Source organism: Erinaceus europaeus, chromosome 17, assembly GCF_950295315.1.
Source record: "Erinaceus europaeus chromosome 17, mEriEur2.1, whole genome shotgun sequence".
Lineage (NCBI taxonomy): Eukaryota > Metazoa > Chordata > Mammalia > Eulipotyphla > Erinaceidae > Erinaceus > Erinaceus europaeus.
The window spans coordinates 52222-58179 of NC_080178.1; positions in this window are offsets into that span (position 1 = coordinate 52222).

Sequence of the window (5958 nt, forward strand, 5' to 3'; positions counted from 1 at the left end):
CTTCTCGTGTTTCTGTGCAGGTCAGTCCCACCTGTGCCTGCGGGGCTGGGGCCGAGCAGGGCGCCGGGGCTAGGAAGTGAGTCCACCCTTACTGGCCCTCACGCTGACTTGGTGTCAGCCCTCTCACACCACGTGCTCTGCCCTGGGCGCACCAGCAGCCTCCCGGAGCCACAAAGAATCGCCCTGTGCCGGGTCAGGTGGGGGAGCGTTTAATAGCCTTGTGCCGCGCTGCCGTGCTGGACCCGTGGGGCCCTCAGGCCCTCTTCTTGTAGTTCTCCAGGTGGGCCAGGACCCAGCCGCCAGGAACCAGGAAGCTGAGGAGTATGGCCGAGAGCCCGATGGCCTGCTCCTGGGGAGGAAGTGCGGGGTAGTGTGAGCCCTGCAGCATAGGGCTCCGCCTGACCCCTCCCTGCCTCGCCTGTGGACGTGGGTGCCAGGACAGCAGCTGGGTGCCGACCTGCTGACCTGTGCTTGGGCCTCCCCCGCCTTCCCGTCCCGAGGCCGGGCGGTGACTGTCCTCCCTGTGACCTTGGCCTACAAAGGCCCAAGGCCATGCTTATCTGGGCTTCACCAGTGGCACCCACCTGGTTTTCTTCTTGCCTGAGTCTGAGATGCTTGAGGGCAGGCCTGCGGGGCTGGGGCAGAGCTGGGCCCTAGGGCAGGAGGCGGGCCTCACCCTTACTGCCCCTCAGGCCAGCGCCCTGGGGCCTGAGTCAGACCTCCCCTCCCTGAGGGGTTGAGTGCCCCTTGGAAGTGGCCACTGCTGTGCTGTCCAGAAGGCAGGTGACCAGAGAGCACCCTGGCCTCCCGGCCTGGCCCAGCCTGGGGTCAGTGGCAAGGAGCCCCCTCTCCTGGACTCTGGTGGTTTGGAGCAGACCTCAAGTCGGGTCCTGCCGCACAGACACCCCCAGCCCTCCCCCACCTCCACTCGTGCCAAGGCCTCCTCAGAGCCGGACAGTCCCTGCTCTGGCTAGGTCCTGGTGCCCAGTCACTCACCACAGGAGAGACGGGTGTTCTGGGCGGCTTGCTGGAGATGTGAGCCTTGGGGAGCAGCCAGCCCCTGAGGGGGGCCCGGAGCAGCCGCAGGACAGGGACCATGCACAGCATAGTTCTGGTCGAGCTATCCTCTGTGTCCTCTGCTGGCCTGGCCACTGGGCTTTTTATAGCTCGAGAGAGGATAACGCCTGTCCCCTCCTGTCACGGGGCTTGGCGGGCCTCAGTGCAGCCGCTCACCCTGTCCACAAGTCACACGTCCCTCCAAATACCCAGGTTGGGCCCTCACTGTGAAAAGAAGCCTGGACAGCAGGATGGGGAGATGTGATCCAGTGGAACCCAGCTGCCCGGTGTCCACTGGCAGAGTCCAGGGGGCTGTAGGGGTACAGGGCCTGCTCCTGCCAAGCTCAGCTCACAGGGTCTTGAGTGGACGGGCAGACTTCAGTCTACACAGCACTGGGGTCCACCTGACCATTAGCGTGTGCTCTGAGTGACCTTCATGTAGTGCAACAGGTGACGGGTGGCTTTCATCTCACTTTGTTCACGGAGGGCCAGCCCTAAAGCGTGAATCAAAATGATCTCGAGGTGTTTCACTGTTGGTAGAGTCCGGAGTCTCAGGTTTTTGTATTTAATGGTCTAAACCTAAAAAGCATCCTGGTTGGTAGGAATCCATCCGTGAAGATACCCTGTTGGTGGCTCTGTCCAGACTGGGGCAGGGGCAGCCCAGGGCACAGGTGGTCACAGCAGCCCCATGTCCAGCTCCCTTGGGCTGGGGATGGATCACACCTGGCCTGGTAGGCTGGTGACCACAGACACCCACCATCCTGGCTTCCCTGGAAGCTTGTTCTACCACTGAGAGACTGGCTTCTGGCCACCCCCCACCAGCCCAGGCTTCCTGTGACTTGGTTTCCCAAGAGTAGCCAAGTCCCGGGAGGCCAGAAGGGGACGGGGACATGGCCTGAATGTTATCTCAGGCCGCTGGGGGCTCTGCCCCCCACTCTGTTAATCCCTTCCGCCTGAACCTTTAATTATAGCTTTGGGGTCCAGCAGATCAGGCTGTGGATCAGAGGGTCAGTCATGTGGCTCAGCTATCGCAGCTGAGAGCCTCTACCCCTGCGGGCCTGGCTGGGGGGCCGCCTCCGCCTTCCCCAGGGGGCAGCTATGCCCAGGACCCCAGCTCCAGGCTGCTACACGAGGTGCTGCCCACCGGGCATGGGTGGAGGGCTGGGGCCGGGCTCTGGGCTGCCCTCACACTCTCAGTGGCCCTTGGTGCCCCTCAGCCTTGGCTCTCCTGCCCTGCACAGTATTTGGGGTGCTGCCACCCACAGCAGTGGCCTCTGGGCCCCTCGTGGGGTTCTCAGCCTGGATCACCTATCCAAAGCAAACAGCTGCTGCTCCCAGTCCACCCAGCCCTCGGGGACAGCCCAAGGGTCCTTCCAGCCCAGACCAGGCCCCGCAGAGCTCAGCCCTGTGTCCTGCTCCCTGTCCCACCCAGGCCATGAGGGTCACGCTGAACAAGACAGGCCCTGAGGCCATGGGGGAGCAAAGGGGAAAAGCCACGAAGACTGAGGCTTGAGGGGAGCTGGGTTCAGGGCCAGCTGGCCAGCTCCGGCTTGCCCTGAATGGACAGAGTCCCCAGGGTGCTGGTGGACAGTCTCACCCTCATGCCTGTCACCTGCCCCACTGGGCAGACTCCATCCTACCACCCACTGCCCTGAGGCACAGCCTGTGCTTCAGCCCAGACACCCCCAGCTTCCAGCAGCCTCGGCGGCTGGCCCGGCTAGGTGGTTGCACAGTGCCACCCTGTGCCCAGACTGCGAACTGCCGTCCCCTGCAGAGGCCCTGGGGAGTCCCGGACAGAGACCTGGGCAGAGTCCTGGCAGCCCAGGCCCTTCAAGGCACCTCCTGGACCTCAGGGGCGCTAGGCCCTGTCTGTGACCACACACCCCAGCACACACACCCTCCCTCCACAGATGGCGCCCGACGCTCGCTCGCCTCCCCCATCACACAGCCTCTGCCACCAGCGCAGCCAGCAGAACTTCTGCAGTGGCGGGGTGGCCAGCCTGCACCTGCCCTCAGCACCGCCACAGCCCCTCCACCCTGCACTTCCCACCACAGGGAGGCCGGCTCAGCCAGCCCCAGCGCACCTCTAGGGCACGTCTGCCAGTGGCTGCTGCCGCGGGGCCCCGCGCAGGAGCCGTGTCCGCACGCGCAGACCATTCACACGTGTGTGCACGCGTGCTCTCACACCTCTATGCCTGCGCCCTCACCCACATGCCCAGATGCTCACACACACCTGTACAGGCCCCACAGCACAATGCAGGCACGCCCAGAGGCACGTGCGTGCATCCCACACGTGTGAGCTTCCACATACATGTGCACACGTGTGGCTCACATGTACATGCTGCCTGTTGGGTCTGGTCCCTGAAGAGCCGGAGCACAGTGAGTGAGCAGGGTCCTCAGCGTTGTCACCCTGGGTGCTGGGCGCCCCCTGGCTCAGGGCTCCAGGGCTCCCTGGCTTCCTCCTGACTCAGGGTCCCCTCCCAGCCCCCAGGTCTGAGTCCAGGCAGCCATTCCTGACCACCTCCACCCCGGCCGCCTGGCGCCCCCTGCAGGCCATCGCCAGCACAGCCAGCAAGAGTACCTCTGTACTTCAAGTCTTCCTGGTGGTTTCTTAAAAATATGTGTTATGGGGAGTCTGGCGGTAGCACAGTGAGTTAAGCACAGGTGGCACAAAGCACAAGGACCACTTAAGGATCCCGGTTCGAGCCCCCAGCTCCCCACCTGCAGGGGAGTCGCTTCCCAGGCGGTGAAGCAGGTCAGTAGGTGTCTGTCTTTCTCTCCCCCTCTCTGTCTTCCCCTCCTCTCTCCATTTCTCTCTGTCCTATCCAACAATGATGACATCAATAACAACAATAATAACTACAACAATAAAAAACAAGGGCAACAAAAGGGAAAATAAATAAATATTAAAATGCATATATATGTGTGTTATGATTAGTCAACGATTTGTTTGGCTCTGTATGTTAACTCTCTTTTCATCCACAAGTTTCCAGATGCTACCATGATGCCAACCTGACTTTCCTGGGCAGACGACCTCACCAATGTGCCCTGGAGCCCTGTCACCCCAGAGCCCTGCCCCACTAGGGAAAGAGAGAGACAGGCTGAGGGTGTGGATCCACCTGCCAAGGCCCATGTTCAGCAGGGAAGCAATTATAGAAGCCAGACCTTACACCTTCTGCATCCCACAATGACCTTGGGTCCATCCTCCCAGAAGGTTAAGGAATAGGAAAGCTGGGAGTCAGGCGGTAGCGCAGCAGGTTAAGTGCAAGGACCACCATAAGGATCCTGGTTTGAGCCCCCCAGCTCCCCACATGCAGGGGAGTCGCTTCATAGGCAGTGAAGCAGGTCTGCAGGTGTCTGTCTTTTTCTCCCCCTCTCTGTCTTCCCTCCTCTCTCCATTTCTCTCTGTCCTATCCAACAACGACAACATCAATAACTACAACAATAAAACAAAGGCAACAAAAGGTAATAAATATTTTAAAAAGTTATAAATAGTTGGGGGAGTCAGGCAGTAGCACAGCGGGTTAAACGCATGTGGTGCGAAGCACAAGGACCGGCGTGAGGATCCCAGTTCGAGCCCCCGGCTCCCCACCTGCAGGGGAGTCGCTTCACAGGCAGTGAAGCAGGTCTGCGGGTGTCTTTCTCTCCCCCTCTCTGCCTTCCCCTCCTCTTTCCATTTCTCCGTCCTACCCAACAACAACGACATCCTACAGCAACAAAACAACAAGGGCAACAAAAGGGAATAAATAAATGTGTTTTAAAAAAGAATAGAAAAGCTGTCAGGGGAAGGGATGGGATACGGAGTTCTGGTGGTGGGGATTGTGTGGAGTTGTAGCCCTCTGATCCGATGGTTTTTGTCAGTGTTTCCTTTTTATAAATAATATATATATATATATATATATATATGTTTTGGGGGTCAGGGTGGTGGTGGTACACCGGGTTAAGCCCACATGTTCCCATGCACAAGGACCCACCCCACACAGTGTCCCCAAACTGACAGACTCTTTGTGAGAAAGACTCACTGGCAGAGCAGCGGACAGAGGCCAGAGACCAGGAGCTGCAGCTCAGGGAGCAGACTGACCTTAGGAGACCACCAGCAAAGCAGTCACTGCAAACGCTGTTGGTCTTGGGGGGGCAGCACAGTGACCACACAAAAGTATCCTCAGGCCTGAGGCTCCAAGGCCCCAGGTTCAATCCCCCACACCTCCACAAGCTGGAGTTGAGCAGTGTCTACCTAAAAGGCCATGGCCTTTGCCTCCCAGGTGCTGCAACAAGGTGCAGGCAGGTGGCCCCAGGGGTGGTGCCTCCCCTTTGGGACAAGGCTGTGCCCCACCCTGCCCAGCACCTCACCCCTGCCCTCAGGAGGCAAGGGTCGGCAACCCCACGAGCATTATGAGCAAGTGGCACCGGGGTTCTCAAGGTCCCTCCGGCAGTCAGCTAATGATTAATCAGGCCACACACTTCCTGAGCCCTGGTGCACCCCCAGCAGGTGGGCTCCTTTGGGCCCTCCTGGCTGACTGAAGACCAGGCTCTTGCTCTCTGCAGGGGATGCACCCTGAGGCGCTGGGGCTGGCTGCAAGCCTGGGTCAGCTTACAGGAGGCTGGAGGGAAGAACTGAGGCGGGGGGAGGCTTCAGTGCTGCCATAAGAAGGCCCAGACAGTGGTCCGGGAGGTGGTGCAATGGATAAAACACTGGATTCTCAAGCATGCGGTCCCGAGTTCAAGCTCCAGCAGCACATGTACCAGATAGCTGGTTCTTTCTCTCTCTCCTCCTATCTTTCTCACTACTAAATAAATAAAATCTTTAAAAAGAAGAAGAAGGAGGCCCAGACAGCAGCACTCAGCTCTGGGGTCAGTCTCATCCACCCTGGGCCTGTGTGACCCTCAGCCGGCCTCCCTCAC